General features: G+C 44.6%; 1 long non-coding RNA gene and 1 pseudogene across 1 annotated transcript; one reads left to right on the top strand and one right to left on the bottom strand.

The window, feature by feature from the left end:
- Positions 1-903: 903 nt before the first annotated feature.
- On the bottom strand, positions 904-16,143 carry LOC118693617 (myosin heavy chain, skeletal muscle, adult-like; annotated as a pseudogene).
- LOC129046894 (uncharacterized) lies at positions 4,508-9,424 on the top strand. The gene is made up of 3 exons (XR_008508737.1): positions 4,508-4,543; positions 8,198-8,539; positions 9,387-9,424. It is a non-coding gene; the product is annotated as an uncharacterized LOC129046894 (long non-coding RNA).
- Positions 16,144-24,496: the final 8,353 nt, after the last annotated feature.

Genomic DNA, 24,496 nt, shown 5'->3' with positions numbered 1-24,496 from the left:
CCTGAATCTTTGGAGATGCCCTCAGGTGGGACTGCTCCCAAGAAGAGCAGCCAGCTTCTAGGCTGGCTTGAGGAGGCAAAAGTTCATGCCAGGAGTCCCTGGCTGTAGTGACAGAACAATGCACATTGTAAGGCAAGGAGATGAGGAGGGAGGAACAAGGTTAGGAGTCTGCTAAGGAGCCCTTGGGAAAAGTTGTGCATTGTCATGAGAAGGAAGTACTAGTCTGGCATCTCTGCAGGGCCTTGGGTGGCTTTCTGAAGGTCTGGGGTTGAAAGCTGCGGTCTGCTCCTGAAGAACCATCTCCCATTTCTCTCCACAGACAACACCAACAGGTTCTGCTCATCAATGCTTGTTAGTGACACTGGAATCAGGCTGGACTTCCCAGCAAGAGCTGGTGAGGCTGCACTTGGGAGCCAGGTAAGGTGAGAGCCCTTGGGATATTGCTGTCTTGCATGTAACAAACAAATATCAGTGATGAGTTTCAACTTCCCTTCAGTGTTGAGATTGTTGAAAAACAAAACCTAAACTGGTGTTTAGGGTTTGTGTGGGCCAGCATCACAAACAAGAGTAGGAAAAGGAAAAAGCAAAAGGAACACCCTCTCTTGACTCTCCCATGGGAAAGAAGCTGTGCTAAAAGGACAATGGGAGAACCATTAGGAGGATCTGAAGGCAGGAGCTGGACAAGGAGCTGCTGGAGACAGGAGAGAGCACAGGCTGGATTTTTCAGGAGTCTGCACAGCAATGGCCAGCCTCTAATTTTCAGATCCTCAATCCAGCACTGGCACCAGCTTCTCCCTTGTCCCAGAGCAGAAAAGTAAGGAAACGTCTTCTGCAGTGCAATTGCCCAAGGAAGATAAAACCCAAAGAAGAACAAAACCCAAAGAAGAACAAAACCACTGGCCATAGTGTGTATGCAGAGGAATCTACTACAGTCTTTATTCACTAGACACTGAGATGGGTACTAAGGCTCATGGCAGCAGGAAAGTGACCAAGAAGTTCACATTTTGTGCAGCCCTCAGGTCACTTTGCTGCCTGGTGACATCCTCACTCTTCCTCTTCTATCCTCCTATGGAACTCGCGGCTCTTGGCTCGGAGCTTGTTGACCTGTGACTCTGCAATGTCAGCCCGCTCCTCGGCCTCCTCCAGCTCGTGCTGGATCTTGCGGAACTTGGACAGGTTGACATTGGACAGCTGCTCCTGGAAGGGAGAAGGAGTCGGTAGTGAGGAGTTTGGGGTTTTCATTCCTTCTGGGCCTTGTCCTGGCAAAGTCACAAACCTCCAAACTCCACCCACCACTGCTTGTACAAAGCCTGGCAGTGAGATTGGTGAGATCTCAGAGTCATTCTCACATATCCCCTTAACTGAACCAGAAGCCCTATTCTGTGCTGGACTGTTTCCACAATGAGGAAGCCGTGCTCAGACAATCATAAATTCAGGGTCTGTAGGATTCTCAGGGCATCCCTGAATGCTGCATGCCCAGAAACAGGCAAAGGTTCCTTGCAATATTCTAAAAGCGGAATGCAAAGTGTTTTGGGGTGGGACTTCCAACATCTTCCCTTTCTGCTATCAAAAATACTAAAAATAAGGTAATTCCAAAATTTCTTTATATATTGTACTGCTGATATCATTCATAAAAATCCTTACAGGTTGCTTTGTGGTTCTAATGCAAAAAATGCTAGGTGCATTTGCCCTCCTCAGTAGTCTTCTTAAGGGCTCATTGTTTTCATTCTCAAAGGTGAGTCTACTTTGTGAGCCTTTCAGAGAATTTGAAAGCATGTGAAATTGATGAGCATTTCTATTGGCATCTTCTAAATTTCTGATATCTGTCCATTCAATGGCCAAACTACCCTCTGGGAAAGTGATTCTTGCCAAGCATCAGAGAGATACTTACGGCCTCCTCAGATTGTCTCTTGTAGGATTTCACTTTCATTTGCAGCTTGTCCACCAGATCCTGCAGCCTGAGAATATTCTTCCTGTCCTCCTCAGACTAGAGTGTTGCCAGAATGGAAAGAGTGAATTATTGCTTTCTGCACACCACAATATAGCATTTATCCTTGCCATCCATGAGAATCTCTTTTGATTGGTGGAATAAGGGTGCATCAGCCCAAGGAGAGCTCCTGCCTTACCTGGTAGGTGAGTTCCTTCACCCTGCGCTCGTACTTGCGCACACCCTTCACGGCTTCAGCGCTGCGCTTCTGCTCAGCATCAACCTCCCCTTCCAGCTCCCGCACCTGCAAGGACAAGCCCAGCCCTGCAGCTGCCCTGGCAATGTCTCTCCAAGGAGGGACACGCTCACTCAGGCACAGCCCCAGCCCTACACACCCTGGCCTCCAGCTTCTGGATCTGCTTCTTCCCTCCCTTCAGTGCCAGCTGCTCGGCCTCATCCAAACGCAGCTGCAGGTCCTTCACTGTCTGGTCCAGGTTCTTCTTCATCCTCTCCAGGTGGGCACTGGTGTCCTGCTCCTTCTTCAGCTCTTCTGCCATCATGGCCGCCTGATCAGAGCAAAAGGTCAAAGCCATTTTGGGACTGAAGATATTTTGGGGAGACTACATTCACCATCAGCAATGCCAGGAGTGCCCAACTCACATCTGTGATGGCCTTCTTGGCCTTCTCCTCAGCATTGCGGGCTTCCTGGATGGTATCCTCCATTTCACTCTGGATCTGGGCAATGTCGGTTTCCAGCTTCTTCTTGGTGTTGATCAGGCTGGTGTTCTGTGCAATGGGAAGAACATGGCAAGAGTTGAATTCTAAAACCTGCCATAATAAACCTTCTGCCTGAACAAAGACTTTCCCCTTCCAGCTTCCTATTCTTACTCTGGAATTATTGTGAAAATGGTTGTTTACAAAATGTGAGGCGTGGGCTTGGGCAACTGATGCAAAACACGCCTCTCCTTGGGGAGAGCAGTAGTAAGGCCTTTCTAGTACTGCTGGCTCTCTGGTAAATTCCAGCCCTCTGTGTTTGGCCAGTGTCAACAGAGCTATTTGCTCCCTGCCCTGACCTGGGTGTGGAGCAGCTGCACACGTTCAGTGGCATCCAGAAGCTCCTGCTCAGCCAATTTCCTCGACCGCTCCGTCTGCTCCAGGGCTGCCCGGAGCTCCTCAATTTCAGCCTGCAGCAGGTTTGCTCTGCGCTCCACCATGGCCACCTGCTCCTTCAGGTCATCCTGTGTCCTGAGAGCATCATCCAAATGGATCTGGGTGTCCTGGAAAGAAACAGAAAAGAAATTAGTAGGTGTAAGTGTGCACTTGAGTGGCATAAACATCAAGGATCTCATTTTTTCTTTTCTGTTGCTTTGCTGAACGGACCTTGAGAACTCCCTGTGTATTTCTCAAATTCTTTTGTGCCTCTGCAGCCACACGGTTGGCATGGCTCAGCTGGATCTCCATTTCATTAAGGTCTCCTTCCATCTTCTTCTTCAGCCTCAGGGCTTCATTCCTGCTCCTGATCTCAGCATCCAAGCTGCTCTGCAAGGACTCCACGACACGCAGGTGGTTTCTCTTCATCTGATCAATCTCCTCATCTTTCTCTGCTATCTTCCTGTCAATCTCAGCCTTCACTTGGTTGAGCTCAAGCTGCAAGCGCAGGATCTTCCCCTCCTCATGTTCCAGGGAGGCCTGGAAAAGTCGACACAAACATTGATAGCATTGATAAACCTACTGTTTGTTTTTTAGGGAATGACAGGATATTTCTAGAGATCTCCGCTCTCTGCATTCCCCAGCCAGAAGAGAAGACAACCAAGGCCTTGTTAGCCCTATTTCCTCATTTCTTTACTGCAGACACCAGTGATTATGGTCATGTACCTCAGCTTCCTCCAGAGCAGCCTGGATTTCAGATTTCTCCTGCTCAATCTGCTTCTTCACTTTCTCCAGCTCATGAATCGCCTTTCCTTGCTCGGCAATCTGCTCTGTGAGGTCGGAAATCTCCTCTGTGGGAAAAAAGATCGATGGCATGGTCAGGCAGAGAGCAGAATGAAAAGGGCCTGTCCCACCAAGGTGCCAGGCATCTCTGCAGACCTGCAGGCACAGAGCCATGAAGAATGGTGGGAATGGCTGATAGTGAGAAAGGCCAGGGAGGAGCAGAGGGCCAGGGACTTACGCTGCAAGTTCTTGTTCTCCCGCTTCATTGTTTCCAGGTGGTCCAAGGACTCCTCATAGGCATTCTTCATCTTGAACAGCTCCGTGCTCAGAGAGCGCGACTCCTTCTGCGAGGCCTCCAGCTCAGCCTGCGTTTCCTCATACTTCTGCTTCCATTCTGCCAGGATCTGAAGAGAAACGGGGGGTGAGTAGGGCTGTGGCCATCACGGGGCCCTGCTCTGACCAGGAGTGCTGGTGCTGGAGGCCAAAAGACCTTGTCAAAGTTCTTCTGCTTCTTATCCAGAGCAGCACAGGCAGCATTAGATCTCTCCACATCAATCATCAGGTCCTCCACTTCATTCTGCAGCCTCTGCTTTGTCTTTTCCAGGGAGGCACATTTGGCATTGACAGCCTCAACATGCTCCTCTGCATCCTGCAGGCGCTGGGCCAGCTTCTTCCTGGGAAGTGGTAAGTACAGTTCTTAACTGAAAATGTTGTTGAATGTTGATTTTCAACTCACCAGAGCACTGAGACACTTCTTAGTATTTGGTCCTATTGCACATGTTGCAGAGCCTATCTCTACCAGTCATTTTTATCCTGTTTTATTTCCCCAAGGTCTTCATAGAATCATGGAGTCACAGAATGGTTTTTGTTGTGTTGGAGGGGATAAAAAATGCACTAACTCCATGCCATGGGCAGGAACACCTTCTACTAGGCCAGGCTGCTCCTAGCCCTGTCCAGCCTGGCCTTGAACAGTTCCAAAGAAGGGGCAGCAACAGCTTCTCTGCAGTCTTGCTATCCCTCTGCACTTTGCACAATCCCTTATAGGTCCTTTCTCCTGCATTCTTTGTCACATAGCCTGTTTTCCTTGTGTTTTTCTGTCTCATATAACTCCTAAAAGTTCTGCTAGGCTTTTGCCTTTGAAAATCTCATTGGATTCTTTAAATTTCCCTTATTGGTGTATGCCAACCATCCACGCAATTCTCACATACTTGGCCTCCTCGAGCTCCTCTGTGCGCTGAATCGCGTCCGTCTCATATTTGGTTCTCCACTGGGCCACTTCACTGTTGGCCTTGGACAGGGCTCGCTGCAGCTCCCCCTTGGCCTCCTGCTCCTCCTCATATTGTTCCCGGAGCAAGTCACAGTCGTGGCGAGCGGACTGCAGGGCGTGGGCCAGGGCATTCTTGGCCTGGTGGCAAAAATATGGCGATAAGGAGTTGGTGTTTCCTGGGAAATTTCTCTCACTGGTACTTATGCACTGATAAACCTCCCAAAGAGATAGAGGTTAACTGACTGCCTCATAAAAACATGGGAGTCCTGTACTGCAAGGGCTCAGAGTGCATCATCTAAGGGGATAGTTTGAACTTTTAATTGGAGCACCTTTTGAAGCCCTGAACAATTCACAAAAAACAATATTATGTCAAATATTTATTTCATATGTAATGTGAGTATCTTCACCTTTATCTCTTCCTCTAGCTGCCGCTTCAGTTCTTCAATCTGCTGGGTGAAGGCCTGTTTCCCTCTAGACAGCTGAGAAATTAAAGCATCTTTTTCTTCCACCTGGCGTCCATATTCACCTGAAAAAGTTTGCAATTGAGACAAAATTTTAAGAGCCAAGAGAGCAATTTATGGGCTTCTCCCATTTCAAATTACAGATGGAAGGGCCGTACCAGATTCTGTCTGCAGACGAGCTCTTTGAGCACTAAGATCGCTAATCATGCGCTGATTCTGCTCCTCCTTTGTTTTATATTCGCTCAGCTGGTCTTCCAGAGTGCGGCACATCTTCTCCAGATTTGCCTAGGTATCAATTGCACATTAGAAAAAAAAGTAAATACCTTGATCCTGCCTTCTTTTAGCAGGAAAATATGTCCAGAAGATGCAGTTGACATCTTGGGACTGTACATTCACTCCAACTTCTACATATGAGATTTAGAGAAACCATTTCTGATACAAGCTGATAAAAATTAAATCATATAAGATTAAAGAAAAAATACCACATTGCTATCAAATTCCGAATAAAAATAATTGTGTACCTTTGCTTTGGAGACAGACTCTATGTTACTGGCCAAGTCATCAATCTCCATTTTCATCTCACTCTTCTCCTTCTCCAGCTTCTGCTTCACGCGTTGCAGGTTGTCGATCTGCTCGCCCAGCTCAGCTGTGCTGTCCGCGTGCTTCTTGCGCAGGGCGGCAGCCGTGGCTTCGTGCTGCAGCGTGGCCTCTTCCAGGTCACGGCGCATCTTCTGGAACTCTGCCTCACGCTTCTTGTTCATCTCAATCTGAGCTGCTGTGGCCCCTCCTGCTTCTTCCAGGCGCTCGCTGATCTCCTCCAGCTCCCTGGACAGGTCAGCGCGATGCTTCTCTGCTTTAGCGCGAGAGGTTCGCTCTGCCTCAATTTCCTCCTCCAGCTCCTCAATGCGGGCCTGCAGAACAGCAGGGACCCTTCACAGCCTGTGCCCTCCTCCTGCCTGAGCTGAGCTGAGCAAGGCAGGGCAAGGAACAGAGACTTGCCTGCAGCTCCTTGATCTTCTTCTGAAATTGCATGCCCAGAAGTTGCTCATCCTCAATCTTGCTCTGGATCTGGCTGATTTCAAAATCTTTTCTTTGGGACAAGTGAACTGTGTTAGAACTCAAAGAAACAAGACAAGTGCTGCAGCCCAGCACTCAGGTGCCCCAGAACCACACTTACTTCTTCAGTTTCTCTTCCAGCTGCTGCTTATCATTCTCCAAATCCATGATGCTGTCCTGGGCCAGCTTCAGGTCTCCTTCCAGTTTCCTCTTTGCTCTCTCCAGGTCCATGCGCAGTTTCTTCTCTTGCTCCAGGGACCCTTCCAGCTAAACACAACAAGACCATCAGGGCTCTGCCAGCCACGTTGGACTCCATACCTGTCCTGTTCCTGCTCTATGTCTGTGCTTACATCATCCACTTGCTGTTCCAGCTTGATCTTGGCCTTGGTCAGAGTATTCACTTTGTCTTCCTCTGCCTGCAGGTCATCCAGGGTCTGCTGATGGGCCTCTTGGAGGGCTTTCTTCTCTTTTGTTAACTTCACAATGGTCTCATCCAAAGCTGCCATCTCCTCAGTAAGGTTTTTCACCTTTGAGAAGAAGGGAACAAGCACAGACAGAAAATGGTGCTTAAAACTTTCTAAGAAGACAAGTTTTTCCAGAGTGTGAGTGACAGGTTCTACCTCATACCTTGTTTTCAGTGGCATGTTTTTCCTTCTCCACCTTGGCCAGTGTTAGCTCAAGGTCATCAATATCTTTCTTCAGCTCTGAACATTCATCCTCCAGCTTCCTCTTCTTGGCTGTCAGCTCAGCATTAATTTCCTCTTCATCCTCTGCTCTTTCAGTCACCTCCTTGACTTTGGCTTCCAGCTGGATTTTTGTTTTGATGAGCTGGTCGCACCTTTCCTCTGCATCAGCCAGAGCATCTGCTTCCTGGTAGGGAGATGCCATTTTTAGGGATATGCTTTTTCAGGGCATATTGAGATACTTAATCTTCCTAGTGCAAGGTCTTGGATAGCAGTTTTGTAGTTTAAAATTTGATTCACATTCCAACAGAATGACATATAATATAAAATTGATTTTTATATTGTGACTTTTGAAACAGCCAGTTTTAAAAGATACAACCAAGTAAATTCCTTTTCAATCTACCTGAAGATATGAGTATTTATATCTTTGTGCAGGGTATAGAGTCCAATATTATCTCATAATATCAAACATAGGATCAATGTGCATAAGAATAAGATATAAGAATATCTCAGCGTACACTGTAGAAAAGTGTCACCTCAGTAATATTTTGACTGCTGATACCTCACAGTCCTTATAGAAGCTAAGTATATCTTTTAGAGCACCACTGAAAGAACTACAATTGAACTGAACTAAATCAATTTTCTATGTAGTTTGAAAACATACTTGGGAATAGCAACCTGATAGTCACAGTAGAATTAGGAGAATGCCTGCTAGTGGTACTCACAGACTGAACCTGGAGCTGCAGGTCATTTTTCTCCTGCACCAGTTTCACCATTTTCTCTTCCAGCTCCTTCCGCTTTGCTTCAGACTTTGCAAGCTCTTCCTTGGTTTTCTCAAACTCCTGTTTCATGTTGGCCATTTCCTTCTCAGACTCTGCACTCTTCAGCAGGGGCTTGATCTTGAAGAACAGCTTCATCCATGGCCAGTGTTTGACATTCATGAATGCACGAATGTTGTACTGGATGCAGAAGATGGACTCCCTGAAAGATAAGTTGAATTAATATTCAATCTTTACACTGTGATGACACAGTAAGCCAAGTACAGTGAGCCTGATCTAAAGATAAGTCTACCTTCTCTCCACCATTTTCTGGTACTCCACTCTCGCCAGGAAGCCCCTGCACCTGGCCTGGGTGCGGGTGATGAGCTGTGCCAGCTTCTCATCCCTCATCTCTTCCAAAAGGCCCACCAGCCCAGCTTTGAAGAACACCTTAGGTAAGAACAAGAAAACAGATGCAGTGTCAGTAGCCTGATACCCTTCCCCCCATGACATACTCTATGGAAGTTAAAAGCAAAAGCACAAAGAATATATGTAGTGGCAGACACTCTTTTATAACTCCAAGCTTCTGGTTACTTGCAGTTGAGGAACTATAATACCCAGACATTTTTCTTTGATTTTTATTCACTCATGATTCTTTTATTTTACAACTTTGTCTTAAATGGGAACTTGATTAACCCTTAATTAAATCATCCTAATACCATGAATTTCAGTTTATTCAGAGTTGAGTAATCAAGAATCTGGTTGATTTATTTTACAATATTTCCTATACCCTATTGGATCATTTCATGTGCTATCTGGAGTATCAGAGTGTCAATATCAAACCATGCAAACCAAAACCACGTAGCACTTGAAGCAAACAATCTTTTACCTTAGTGTGACCAAATTTATATTGAGTGTGGTCTATATCAATTGATCCAAGAAGTTTCTCACAAGCCTTCTTGCTGTCAATGAACTGTCCCTCTGGGATAGCACTGGCATTTAATACTTTGTATCTGAGAAAGAAAATGGAAGGACTTGCTTTGAACTCCAGAATATTAAGGGTCTTTTCCAACCTAAGTGATTCTGTGAATATGAAGGGGTCTGTTGTTGTGACCAGCTGGCAGGTACATGGCAAGAAAGAGTCTCAAGAACTATTGAGAACAAGCAGCACTTGTTAAACTGAAACTTTAGAGAAGGCTTTAGGCACAGGAGGGGAAGGTTAGATTTCAAAAGCTATCTAAGATGGGTAAGGTGATCCAATAAGAGAGTGAAGTCTGACCTCTGTTTAAAATCTGCATACAGGACTCTGTTGGGAAATCCCTTCCTGCAGATCCTGATCCCTTCCAGCACGCCGTTACAGCGCAGCTGGTGCAGCACCAGCTCGTGCTCCATGGCACCTGGCAATGCAGAGCACAAATACATGCCATGGTCTGTAATACTGTGGGGAAGAGCTGCACCACACTGAAAACCTTCAATGTACAGGTAAGTCTCTTACCAGGTGTTTTAGTTTCATTTGGAATGATGCACCGTACAAAATGGGGGTGTGTGCTTCTCAGGTTGGTCATCAGCTTATTTAAATTCTCCTGGGAGAGTCATTAAGAAAAACTGATATTAGCAAATGTCATTTCTGCTGTAGGCATCAAGTCCTCTGAAATGAGATACTGCACAAAAATTAGCAGAACCCTGAACTCAAGCTCTCTGCACCAGTTTTTCTGACTTCCCACAGATCTTTGCTATCATTAATTTAGTAATCTGAGTAATGTTTAAGACAGACTGTACTCCAAAATATACAATTTTGATACATTTCACTGACTCTAGTGGAATGCCTTCATTTGAAAAGATATCCATCTTCCATTGGATGTACCCAGAGAGACAAAGCAGTACCCCTAAAAGGCAGTGTGAAGCATTCTGCAGTAGGTATTTAGGCAGGGTCATATGGAGCACACAACATAAAAGCTTTGTGTTTTCCCTACTGAAAGCAAAAGGGACAAAACCAACAAGCTGAGTTTTAAATGTCTAGATTATACATTTATCTTGTAGGGTGTGCTGAGATGAATCCCAGCCTTAAACAAATGGAAAAACTGTGCATTCAGTGAAATGAAGTATGAGTAGATTGATTGGATTTATTCCTAGCAGAATGTGGCCCAAGAACTTCAGAATCTTTTAACAGAACCAAGCCAAAACAAGACTAGCTGCAGTAATTGGTGGGTTTACTCCTTGTCTTAGGAGGAAATAATTAATTCTTTACTGTACCCGAAAAAGAGCTGAGACAGTCTGGAAGGAAGAACCCTTCTTCTTGCCTCCCTTCTTGCCACCACCAGCACTAGCCTCAGCTAAATTGAAAATAAAACAGATTTTAGAATTTTTTTGTTGGCCTTTTTTGATTCCTTCTTGCAAGCTGTACATCAGAGAAAACATGGAATTCAAAGAACCAACCTGCATCTGCTCCACCATAGTTGGCAAAGAGTAAAGCCAGGGTCTTCACAGATGATTTCTGGTACAGCCCAATGACAGTTTCATTCAGAGGGTCCTTGTTCTTCTCCAGCCACCCAGTGATGTTGTAGTCCACTGTGCCAGCATAGTGCACCAGGGAGAAGTGGGCCTCAACCTTGCCTTTGGTAGGTTTTGGCTTCTGGAAGTTGCTGGACTTGCCCAGGTGCTGGTCATAGAGCTTGTTCTTGAAAGAGGTGTCAGTTGCCTTGGGGAACATGCACTCCTCTTCCAGGATGGAGAAAATGCCCATGGGCTGGGAGAAATCACAAGAAGAAACCAATTGATATTTATCTTTCAAGGCAATAATGATCTTCACCGAGGCGCAGTAATGGAACATAGACTGAGATACACATCAGAAATATTATTATTTAATTCCATTTTCTTCTAGAAAGTGGGATTGATCACATTGATACCTACATTTTTGAACACAAAATTACTCATAAAAAAATAGAAATTAATTTTCTTTGTGTTGACAATGTGCTCTGTAAAATCAGGGCATACACAGATGTGTCGGACAAGTTGAACATGAGCCATTGCAACAAAGCCACCAAATCATCTTCAGCTACACCATGCTGCTAACAGCTCAAGGGAGTTAATCCTTCCCCTCTACTCAGCTCTGAGAAGAAACATCTGGAGTGATGTTCCAGCTCTTGGCTACCCAGCACAAGGGAAACACAACATAGCAGATGGGGCAATGAGAAGATTTGGAAAATGAGACCAAGATTTGGAAAATGAGACCAAGTAATTACAGAGATTCCATGCATGTAACTGATTTGAACAGGAAGGATACCTTCTCAATGAGCTCAATGCAGGCAGCCAGGTCCATGCCAAAATCAATGAATGTCCATTCAATGCCCTCTTTCTTGTACTCCTCCTGCTCCAGCACAAACATGTGGTGGTTGAAGAACTGTTGCAGTTTCTCATTGGTGAAGTTGATGCACAGCTGTTCAAAGCTATTGAACTGGAAATGAAATAAAAAAGATGCATATGTGAAGATTCAGGAATAATTGCAAGACCTCATTTTTTTTAAATTAAGGAGTGCTGGTAATTTGATTTCCCCTGCAATTCTTCAGTCTGTTTAATGACATAATGAAAAAGAGAAAATGATCAAATTAATTGTCCACAAGGAAATTTTTTTCATTGACAAAATTTAAAGATAAATTATACATCCTATTTAAAATGAGGCCAAGTTACAGGGAGAAAAAACCCAAGCTTAGGACTATTGTGATTACACGTTTTTATATTCTCTTGGGCCTGATCATATAAACAATGAACTTTTTGATTGGACCATTTTGTACCTTTGATTTTCACATCTTGAAATAGCACAAGTCTTTTGAAAGGCCATTTTTTACTTAAAAAAAGACAAATAGCAATAATCATGTGATAATATTACGTTCTTTTTAAAAATGTCTCCTAAAGTGATCATAACATTCAGTTGTCACTTCCAAATAGCTCTTACCAAATCTTACTTACATCGAAGATCTCAAAGCCAGCAATGTCCAGGACACCAATGAAGTACTGCCTGGGCTGCTTCGTGTCCAGCTGTTCGTTGATGCGAACAACCATCCACAGGAACATTCTCTCATAAAGCGCCTTTGCCAAGGCACCTACAGCATTGTGCACCTACAGAAAAAAAAAATACTTGGAGTTACAATGCAAGAGAGAGGAGAATCAAGAGGATATTCATTCTACACGTGGTTACAGGTTACAACATGTCTCTTACCTGCTGTGCTGTTTGGCCCTTGGTCACGTATTCATTCCCCACCTTGACTCGGGGGTAGCAGAGGGCCTTGAGCATGTCAGCTGAGTTCAAACCCATCAGGTAGGCAGCCTTGTCAGCAACTGAAAAGCCAGAGGAAAAAGGAAGAATTTTATGTCCAGTAGGCTTTGAATCCTAGAGCATTCCCTAAAGGCTGAATGGTTCAGATTTCTGTTCTTTGAAAACTTTTGATAGACTCTCGTAGAGGGAATCTTTGTAACATCACACTTGCCATTATGCATATTGAGCTTTTCTAAAAAATATTTCTGTTTGAAATTCCTCACTGCAGCATGCAGAAAGTAATGAAGTTTTCAAAAATCTCCTGGCACAAAACTGAAAACTGACGCTTGCTAGCCTGAATGTGTGCAGTGCACACGCAGCTCAGGAGCTGCAGAGACAACAGTCAGGTACTGATCTACATTCAGGTGATCAAAACCACAAAATAGAGAGGAACACAGAGACAATAATCTCTATTCTCCTCCAGCTCCACAGCCTACAGCCTTTTCTGAGCTTTTGTTTCTGATATTCAGTAAAACTCATTGGGCTTCATCCTGTTACCAGCGGTGCTCCCCACCCACCTTGTCCTTAACAAGGAGGCAGTGCTCACAGAGCTGAAGACAGGGGTTGTAAGCCCTGTGCAAACAAAGGAAAGGAATTAAATAACACCTCTCACAGCTGACTTCCCTGAGCACCTCATAGGTGAAGGTGCATGGGAACTTGGTTCCCTATCATGTTAGAACTGAATCACTGGGCTGTTTCACAATTGCAAGCCATATTCCAGCAAAGGTATGACTAAAGGAACATCCATAACTCCTTACTTCTTGAAAGAGTATGAAGACCAGTTGAAAGTATTAATTGTTCATAGCATAAGTTATGTAAATCCTTAAATCAGGGAATTTGATGTACTAAGGACAAGGGACAGCTATTTTTTCCTGGATGATTGTTTTCCTTGGAATCTGAAGTCCAACAGTGAAAAACTTTTGTAGTGGCTTACAGAGGGTTAATTATTGAATTTGATAATACCTTCAGTGCCTTCAGGCTCTGCTTGCTCCTCTCTTGGTTTCTGCTTGAATTTCAGGTTCCCATAGTGCATGACAGCCCCTGTCAGCTTATAGATGGCTGTCTTTTCATCAGCAGTGAAGCCCAGGATGTCAATGGCACTCTGGTAATACAATGAACAAAGTGAAATATTTGCATGTTATCTGATGTATGACCTGTGTCTCTTGACCTTGGCCTCTTGCACATTACTTACATCTGTTGCCATCAACTCCTCCTTGTCATCAATGCTGGGGACAGTGATCTCACCTTGACTCACAAAAGGGTAGTCAAATGGGTTGGTGGTGATGAGGAGCATTTCTGAAAAAAAATGTGTTCATAGGTTAAATTTAATTAATCTTGTAAAATAGTTGAATTATGCTCAGAGATTTTCTTCTCAAAAGCTCAGGGATGCCTCCTACCAATTAGCTCTGGCTTCTTGTTGGACATGATCTGATAAAAGATGTGGTAGCTCCTTTCTGCCTTGAGCTGGAAAGTGACTCTGGACTTCTCCAGCAGATCTGCCCAGGGAGGTAGAAAGAGTTAGACACTTGTGGGAATGTACATGGAGATGGGAATTTGGGAAGGGATGGGAGCCTTCCAGGAGAATCTCTTACAAGTTTCAATGTCAGCAGAAGCCAGTTTGCCTGTGGCACCAAAGTGGATTCTGATGAATTTGCCCTGTTAAGCAGAAGCAGCAGCAGGTCAGCCTGGATGTGTTCTGCTTTGCATGAAGAACTGCTCAGGCATCCCCTCCCATGAAGGGGAGAGATTTTATGCAAAGCAAGAACTCACAAAGCGCGAGGAGTTGTCGTTCCTCACGGTCTTGGCGTTTCCAAAGGCCTCCAGCAGTGGGTTGGCGCTGATGATTTGATCCTCAAGCGTTCCCTGCAGGGACACCATTATTCAGTGACTGTGTTTGGTTGGCAGGGCAATGACAGGCCAAGCATTCAGTCTGTCCTTCCTGACTCACCTGCATTTTGCCTGATGACTTCTCCTCCTTCTTCTTCTCTCCACTGGCTGCAATTGTTGCAAAGTACTGGATGACACGCTTTGTGTTCACAGTCTTCCCGGCCCCGGATTCTCCGCTGCCAAAGCCAAGAGAGAAGCAGAGGGTGCGTGGTCAGGCAGGAGGTGCCCTGGCACCGGGCAGCCCTGCAGGGACCCGTGCAGGGGGGTACCTACGTGATCAGGATGGACTGGTTCTCACGATCTGTGAAAGCAGAGCAATAACAGATGTGTTAGCAGCTGGGTAATGCCAAGCTAAATGAGAAGTAAAACTGCAAACTAAAGTTGGGGATTCTTCAAAAAGTCCAAGACTACCCAATTCCATTCTATGTCCTAGTAGTATTAAGCATAAGCTCAAATAGTTATATTGAACAGTCAAAGGCATCTGGACCTGACACAAGCTGTGTATCACTTCCCCTTCCCATAATTTTCCTCAAGAAATGAAACCAAAGTACCTACCCAAGTTCAAAATAGAAGAAAAAGTAACTTTTTCTTTCTTGTCATTGAAAAAATGTAGAAAACTGAGCCAAGTACTTTTCTGCAGTAGGAGAGTGTAGAATTTTGTACAAATAAATACAAATAATTCACCATGATAAGTTCATGAATGCTCCTATGTCAGTTTCACTTGAAATTGTTTGCTACATAAATCAACCAAGTTCACAGTCATTCTTCTTGGTGGCTCCAGCTGGCTTCTCACATGCTCCAGTGAGATCAGCAGGGCATTTTTGATTAGATTGCTGTGAGGGAGGTCAAGCACTCACCAGTCAGCATGAACTGATAGGCGTTGTCAGAGATGGAGAAGATGTGTGGAGGGGCCTCCTGGCGCTTCTTGCCTCGGTAGGCCAACACCACCTCGGGGTTGTACACCGGCAGCCACTTGTAGGGGTTGACGGTGACGCAGAAGAGACCCGAGTAGGTCTGCAAGGAAGGGACACAGCACCTTGGCTTCCCCTGAGGCTGGCCCAGCAGCTGCTGAGGCTGCCCAGAGGAAGCTGCTGCCGCCACTTACGTAGATCATCCAGGCTGCGTAACGCTCTTTGAGGTTGTACAGCACAGCGGGTTCGTGCAGGTGGGTCATCATGGCCATGTCCTCGATTTTGTCATACTTGGGAGGGTTCATGGAGAAGACTTGGTCATCCTTCACAGTCAGGGTCTGCCAAGGAAACAGAAAGATCCTCATATGTCAGCTAAGAACCCAGTGAGGGAAGCAAATGTTGTTTTTGTACCTTTTTTTTGACTCACCTCTCCCCCTTCAGTCTTGACAGTGACTTTTCCCGATTCCCTGCTCGTGATTGTCCCTTTCACAAAGGATTCTTTGGGATGAGCCACAAAGACTGATGACTTGGCATCGAAAGGTTTGTTCTGGGCTGCAATTCTCTCCTTCTCCGATTTTCGGAGGTAAGGAGCTGCCTCCCCAAAAACAGCCATCTCAGCATCTGCGGAGGCCATGGCTGCCCTTTACTGAGGATATCTCAGCAGATGAATCTGAGGAGAAAAAATGTGGCACTGATTATTTATTATGTAAGATTTGGGAAAATTTCATTTTGTGCCTTGGTGTCTCTTCCTATTCAGAGTATTTTAACATGAGATAACTAGAAATTTAATTTTATGTCAAAATAAGAGGCTTTCATGATGCAGTCCAGGTCTTCCAACATCCATTGATGACCTTTTCAGAACTGTGGATTTGGTGCTTTAAGAATACTGTGCCTGTAAGACAAGAGTTTCACTAAGACATCACTATTAGGAATGGAAATAGAATAAATTGTAAAAAGGATGAACAATGAAATAAAACTACTGAAAACCTGTAGTATAGGTGACCTACAGTCTTGGAAAACAATGAATCTGTGAGATATTTACCTATTTAATGGTAGGGTAATTAATAAATTTTCCTAAGAGGTTCTCCACTGAAAAAAAAAAAAAGTGTGCAGACTTTGTGACCTTTTAATATTCTGCCACAATTAATTTGCTCTATGCATTTGTCAGACTTCACTACAATACTGAAATAATTTCAGCCCCAAAATTCTGACTTAGGTGAAATAAAATTCAGTCATTGAAATTGGAATTTCCAAGGCTTTATTAAGATCTCAAATAAATACTTATTGAAAAAATCTAGGAACACAACAATTCTCAAAAGTTTTGATTTATTAAACTTCTATGGTATTTAAATTTAGCCAACTGACTTGAAAATCCTCTAGGTACTTTAGTAAAATTTATTCCCTCTTTATTCTTTAGGTAATAAATATAATTTTTGTCTGGATTAAGAAAATGGATATCTTAGAAAGCTGACAATTCTGGCACTCTACAAAGGTGGTTAGAAGGTCTATATGTTAGGTGATTTAATAATTAATATATTCTTAAGCAGAATACAGGAGTTTGCATTTTTCCCTGCTGTGCTTATCTGGTCCCATTCTCCTCCTGCCATAGCAAAGATGGGAAGGCAGCACTCCTTGATTTATGTAAGGTCAGTTAAGCAGAAGTGAAGAATGTCCCCATGGGGATTTTCTGCTCTTTCATCAGTACTCAGAGGCTTCAAACACAGCCTTGGGCACCCTCACCACTTTATACTGCAATCCCACCAGGTTTGCATATAGGGTGAACCAGTGAAACCTCCTGACACCCCACCCAAAAGGATCTGTCTCTGCCCCTAAGAATTAGTAAATCAGCTTCTTACCTCTCGTGACACCAGATGTGTGGCTTGTGAACTGGCAGCTGATCAGTGCTGTAAAACAGAAATGACAATTCCCAAATTGCTGCTGCACAAAAATCAAGAGTGAAAACATGCAGGTGCCTTGAAAACAGATTTGTAATGGAGTCCCCTCCTGCACAGAAGCACCAGGGGCAGCAGGAATGTGGTGGCACATTAGGCTGCCATCCCCTTCCTGGCAGCCTGCAGACCCCATCCCTTACCTTGGAGCTTTCTGTGGAGCCAGGGCAGACGTGTTGCAGGGACATTTTATACGATCTCGCCTGCAGATGCTCCAGATGCCTCCTCTTTCTTCGGTCAAAAATATTTTGGCAAACCCTCTTTGGTGAAGCATTGTCTGGCAAACTGAACTAAGGGCATAATTGTCATTTGACATGACTAGATATAATTAGAAAATTTTGATGTCTTAGTGGCTATATGAATACATCTTCTATAAACAATCTTCCAAGGGTGTTAAGGAGGGAATCTGGACTAGTCAAAGCACTTAAAGAACTTGGATTCAGGACTTATGGATTTTATTGCTGCCTTTCCCACCGACTCACTGCGCGACCTGGGATGGATTGCTTGGTATGTCTGTGCTGCAGCTACCCCAGCAGTTCAATAGATAAAACAGGATGTTAAAAGATAAACTAGTGTTATTAAAACCTTTTGGCAGTTTTGTTGGTTTAACCCTGAAAGCAGAAGTGCAGATATAGAAGAGGGGAGGAGGGTGGCAAGCACAGCAGGGTGGTCAGTAAACACTGCAGCAGGGAGAGGCTGGGTTCTACCTGGGCTTTTTAAGTTGATGGCTCTGACAGATGTGAGGCAGCTTTAGGGGTATCAGGGAGAGTGGGCACACACACACACACACACACACAGGCATGTGCCTGTGTGCCTCTCTGCACACACTTCAGATTGGAAATAAGTGGGAGATTCTCTAAAAACTGTTTTTGTGCACCCTGTGATGGGTTATACCTGCTGAAACTCCTGATCTGCAGGTTAGTGCCAATGAGCAAGATGCTCCCTGCTTTTGCTGACAACTTAACTTATCCTTAACCCTAGGAAGAATAACTGATTTGAAATGCCTTCCAAGTGAAACCAGCACACCTACTTACAAATGGTAGGAAAATCCTCTTTTCAGTAATACCTACACAAATAATTGGATGTATGCACAAACACATCATGTCAGCATGCAGTCCCAGATGCTCTCTACCTGATACATCCTCAGTCAGGCACTTCCAGTTCATTACAAATATTTTGCACACTTAGTCCAAATCACCAGGAGCACTGGGGGTGGCAGACATGCCTGGACAATGCTGATGGAGATGGGGGAAGTAAGGGGATTCACTGGTGGTGCTGGAGAGAGACTGGTCTTGTTTTAGGGATAGAGCACAGTCATGTGAGCTGATTTGTGTCCTGTCAGATTTAGGCTGAAGTACTTAATACCTTCTTTGCCTCAGTCATCAACATAAGGAGTGGTTATCCTCAGGGCAACCAGCCCCTTAAGCTGTTAGTCAGGTAGAGGAGCAGAATGGACTTCCTGCAGTCCAGGAGGAATTAGTCAACAACCTGCTGATTTTAGACACTCACAAGCAGGATTCACCTGAGGCCACTGAGAGAACTGTGTGAAGAATTTGCCCAGCCACTCTCCATCATTTATCATCAGTCCTGCCTAAGCAGGACTTTTCCTATAACCAGGTGTGAGAGACTGGAAAGATTGATGTCCTGAGACATTTTGGCATGCATGAGGATATGTCAGCAGATGACTCTGAGGAGAAAAAATACGGGAAAAATAAAAATGGGAAAAATATGGGAAGGGCAGGTCAGGCCCTACCCTGGTGAGGCAAAGCACTTCCCCATGCCCCACCCCACCTACAGCCATGATTCTGTGATATTTTAGCTGAGAGTACTGGGCTAGATCAGCTGACTTTGGGGATGTTGCCTTTCCAGTGGCCAACAACAAAGCCATTCTACTCAGAGAGTTCTTTGGGTTGTTGCTGTTGTGCTGTGCAGGATGTGGCCCCAGCTGTGCAAGAGGCAGGAGTGAGGCACACTGCCAGCCAGCTCTGGGCAGGCAGCCGAGGGAAGGTCTGGTTTGAATGGGAAGCAGTCTGTGAGTTGATGTGTCTCCAATTATTGACACTCACCAGTGATTTCGGGGTTGAATTTAGTGTCAGTAGGTCCCCATGGACCAGTGCTAGAAAATAAAATCTTTTTTGACAATGGTCCAAATCTCAGAAGAGGGTTGTGAAGTAGAACACAGCAATGAAAGAGATTCTTTCATCCAGATGGCTTTTGAATATCTCCAAGGATGGAGATTTCACAATAGCTCTGGGAAACTTGTCCAGTGGTCAGTCACCCTTACAGGAAAAAAGTATTCCCAGATTTTCACAGGGGAAAATCTGTGTGTCAGATTGTGCCCATTGCCTCTTGTCTTGTCACTGAGCAACAATAAAAAGGACCTGGTTCCATCCTCTGTGCACCTCCAGGTATTCATATCCATGGATACAATTCACCTGATCATTCTCTTCTCCAGGCTGAACAGTCTCTGCTCTTTGAGACTTCCCTTATGAGATGCTCCAGTCTCTCATTCATCTTACTGGCCCTTTTCTGGACCCTCTCCAGTAGCTCTGTATCTCTCTTATACTGGTGAGCTCAGCACTGGACATCACTCCACATGTGGCCTCAGTGCTGAATTAAGGGCAGGGATCACCTCCTTCTGCCTGCTGCAGCACTCCTCCCAATGCAGACACCATTCACCTTCTTCACATAAATGACAGATTGTTGGCTCATGTTCAACTTGCTGTCCCCCAGAACCCCCAGGTTCTTTGTTTGCAAAGCTGTTTTTCACCTGGTCAGCACCCAGCATTTATTGGTGCCTGGGCTTGTTCCTCTCCAGATTTAGGGCTTTGCACCTGCTGCGTGTCATTGGGTCCCAGATTCACCTCAGGGTTTTGCCTCACCAGTACTCAGCTGCACACTGTCCTTAACACAGAAAACACTTAATGTTAAACGGCAATTGTAGAATCACAGAGACTCAAATCTTACTGCCATGTTTATCTGTATTGCTGATTAAGTTATAAAAACAAGATAAAATGTTAAAACATCAGCTACTTTCACTTGAAAGCTCTAAATTCATACCCATTTCCTTTTTTTCCTCTTTTGCATTAATGAAATAAGAACACAGAAAACAAGAACTTATCTTTTAGTGTTTCGAGATGTTGTTTTTGAATAACTTTTTGAAGGAAATTAGGGCTAAAGCAATGGTAAGTGTAAAAGCATGCGTTGTGAATACAGGTAGTATATGAACTCTTAATATCTACAGGGGAAAGACACTAAATTTGTGGAGGCTGGAAGATGAGACAGGAGCAAGTGCAAAAAAAAAGGTTGGGCAAATAACCCAGCATTCTCTGTTGTAGTATATGACATAAAGCTCATGGAAAGTGAAGTGTTTGGTCAGCTGTCATAAGGATCCCTGAAAAGCAGTCTAAGCTACTGAGCATCTGCTTTGGATTTAGTTTAATTTATGCAGCTCTTCTCTTTCACCAGGGTACCATTTATATGACACTGGTATAGTGGTTTCTTACGAAGACGTAGTCTCTAATCTGAAATGGATGATTCAAATTTCACTATAGTTTCACTCTCTAGATCCCAAAAAACCCAAATTTCACTCTCTAGATCCCAAAAAATTACTTCAGGGGAAACTTTGCCATGTGTCCTCTATCCAGGTACAGCAAGGAGAAATCTGTCCAGGAAGGAATATTTTGAAAGAAATACAAGCACCTCAAAGCAAAAAAAAAAAAAAAAAAAAAAAGAATGCAATGTTTCCTGGGAATCATTAATATTCTGTCCATTCTATTTCCATCTCTTCAGGGTGAACTTCACAGAAGCAAAGCACAGCAGAGATAAATGGTAGGAGGCAGGCTGGAAGCCATCTCTGGATAGACTGTGCTGAACAGCAATGCAGTGTCGTCAAGGTGCACATTCCCATGGAGGAGAAAGGATTCAGTCGTGCTGAAAATAGATCCTTCTTGAGACAGAAATCAGACAGCTGCTCCCTCCCTGCCAGGGCCTAAGATGTGTACTTTGTTCCCCCCATCCCAGCAGTTAACTGAGAGATAAGGAGTGAGAAGGCACTTTTTAGCCAGGCTGGAGAGGGCAAGGGGAAGTTCCTGCAGGTGCTGTGTGTTGGCCACTGGGAACCTCCCCCTCCTGCCTGCTCAGGCTCATCAAGTTCATAAACTGGAAACACAAGAATGGCCTGTATAGGCAACAGCAGGAAAAGGAATGGGTTTTTGTAGTCTTTATCCCTGGAAGCTATCCTAAAGCTATATGGTCTGTGATTCCCTAAGACAGACAGCCCTCCAAGGTGTCCCTTCTGTCTGGGGAAGTCTCCAGGTATCCCCTCTGTCTGGGGATGTGTCCAGGTGTCCACTCCCATGCAGCTGAAGCCATGGCTATCAGTGAAATCTTTTATTTCACTTCATTCAATCAACAGACAGTTAATTCCATGGCACTTGGCCAGCACATCCCTCCAGAGCACCAAATCCATAACACTGCTTCTCATGAACATCAGCTGAAATGTCCTCAGCAGAAAGAGCAGGCTTTTGTTGCTTTCAGTCCTTGAAGAGCAGAGTGACCTGCAGGCAGAGTCAGAGATCTGTGGAGCTCATTGGGGCAGGAAAATGCACCACATCACAGCAGGAAGGAGCTCCACCAGGTGAGGAGCAGCAGGGCAGGCAGAGTACAGGAGATTCTTCTCATTACCACAGGCTGGACATATTCTCAGTGGTAACTGCATGCTGCTAGCCATTTCTCCATGTCCATAAGAGGAATTTAGGGGTGTGGTTCAAATTTTTTTTTTTCATGCCAGGCATGATTTTTCAGAAATATGTGTATGATACAGCACTATCACCTCTGTGGGTTATTTCTGACACTGAAGGAAATAAGATAGCATGATGTCCCTGCCCATGTCAGAGGGATTGGATTAGGTGAGATTTAAAGGTCTGTTCAACCCAAACCCTTCTGTGATCTGTGTGGCTCTCTGAATGGCTGTACTGGGTGAGTCCAAAGGAACAGCAGACTCTCACACCCAAGACATTTGTCATCATCCCACTCTCCCCAGACACCCAGCCTCTGCATGACATTCCACTCAGGTGGTGAAGCCTTCTAGGGAGCAAACCACCTCAAGGTGGTGAAAAATGTCATGTCAATGAAGAAAAAACAACTTACAATTGGGAAAGTGTACTGAAAACCACAATGTGTTCTGTGTTTCCCTGCCAGTAATAGGAGACAGAAGCACAAGCACATTCCTACTATCTCTATATGAAGCCTAAGAAGACTTTGCCCTTCTCAGGTCTCAGTGATCTATTTGTACCCCACCTGGAGCCTGTAATGGTCATGGGATCCCCTTGCACACCCTGCTACTGAGCCCTGGGAGGCTGGAGAGAGCTCAGGGCTGCTCAGCCTCTGCTGCAGTAGGAAATCTCCGGCCTGGAGAGCAGGCTCAGGTGCTTTACACAGACAGAGGTGTGTCCTCCTGTGTGGGGACAGGTCACTGCAGCTCCTCCTTAGGTGGCCAGGGTCTCTGATGCCCGACAAGGAATTGAGATGTGCTCAGTGCCATGGGGGGCACCAGGAATGAGCAGGATCTGTTTGGATGTGTCGTAGTTGAGACAGTCACAATACAAACCAACACTCCATTTTCAGAAGGCTTCAAACTGTTTTTATAATAGCATGCATGCTTTTTATACACTCTTACAAAACTCATACGTTTACACTTTACTCATTGGTCAGGAAAAGATAAACAAAGTGCTAATTGGAATAGACAGATCAGGTTTCTCTTATTTATCCTTCTTTCTTTCTTGGTTTCTATGTCAATGACCTTGGTAGGAAATTCTTTCAGGGGTAAACATGGATCCTCTTCTCAAACTTCTTTCTGGCTCACAGAGGTCACTGTAAAACCTCTTCCACGTGGATGTGCTGCTCCTCTGAGCACACATTACAGATAAGGTGGAAGGAAGGCAGTCCTGCATGTGGTGGGCCACTGCTGGTGATTACTCTGCCCTACTTCAACCAAACCAGCTTGCTGGGTGACTGGAGCCCAGACCCTGATAAACCATGGAAGATATTCCATAAGATACAACCTACATACCTCTGTTCATTGTTTATATACACGTTTGATGTGTTCTCAGCTCTCTTAATGCCATGTCACACAGGGAACAGGCATGGTGACAAGCAGCTGTGCTTGGCCATGCTTCTCAAGTTGTGTTCCTCTTGTTAGTGCTCAGGAACACATAATCACAGAATGTTTATATGCAGGTGCTTTTATTAAGAGCTCTGGGTGTCAGGGAACACAAACCCAAATCTGACTCCACCATGGGTTTGGACCGAACATGTTTTATATTCTATCATTATATAACTTACATATTAATTATTAAACTTACATTGTTCTATTGTACACATTTATTTAATCCAAGCATGGATTTCTTGCGATCCCCTCAAACCTCTAACATAGTTTCTCAAGATTCTTTAAACAATAATTATATCTAATCACATCTAACAATTATATCATTTATCATATACTGACTATAGAGGTGCAGTTTCACACAATCTAGCAAATACAGGTCTAACATTTCCCAGGGCCTACCTTTAACATTTTCCCAGGGCTACTAAGCCTAACTTTCTTTCTAGCTCCCCGAATTTTCTGTGATTTTAAAATCTTTTTACTGTCACTCTCAATGACAGTGGGTGAGACTCAGGAGTGGCACAGCCCAGCTCACAGAGCAGTGGGGAGAAAGGTAAAGCAGCAAACTTTCATTTGGGGGTGAGAACCCTCCTTTGAGTATCAGAGTTGTGCTGTTAATCAGACTCCTCATGTTCCCAGCAAACAGCAGCGGAAGAGCTGGCCCAGGAGGTGACATTCAGGATGTCCTTTCTGTCACCCACCACAGCAGCTGAGGAGCTCCTGTTACAGAGCAGGGGAGTGGGGTGGGCAGCCTAAGACGCCTCCGGGTAAGACAAAGTCAAAACAAGGCAAGTGGCAAAAGGGGGAGGGAAGGAGAACTAGGATTAGGTGCATAATATTAGCACAAGCAGCAACTGTAGCCTAAAAAAGTCAGCAATGAGGTGGTGTCTTCCTCGGTTGGCACTCATTTGGGACAGATGCACAAATCCTACTTCTGGGCAGATTTCAGTGCTGTAAATGGAAATAAACTGGTATGGAATTTCTATAAATCTGCTCACTTTAAAAATTAGGCTTTTCAAGCTAAGACAAGCCAGTGGATTGCCACAGAATTTTCTGCGTGACACTCACTGTAGTGAAGTTGCCAACAGGATACACAGCAGACATTTCTAGTGACATTTCTGAACTAACTTGTTCTTGCAGAAAAGTTCCTTTTGCATCCTTAGGAAATTTATCAAGGGTTTCATTAT

This window comes from Molothrus ater, chromosome 19 (genome assembly GCF_012460135.2).
Source record: "Molothrus ater isolate BHLD 08-10-18 breed brown headed cowbird chromosome 19, BPBGC_Mater_1.1, whole genome shotgun sequence".
NCBI lineage: Eukaryota > Metazoa > Chordata > Aves > Passeriformes > Icteridae > Molothrus > Molothrus ater.
This window is presented reverse-complemented; position numbering and strand designations above follow the sequence as displayed.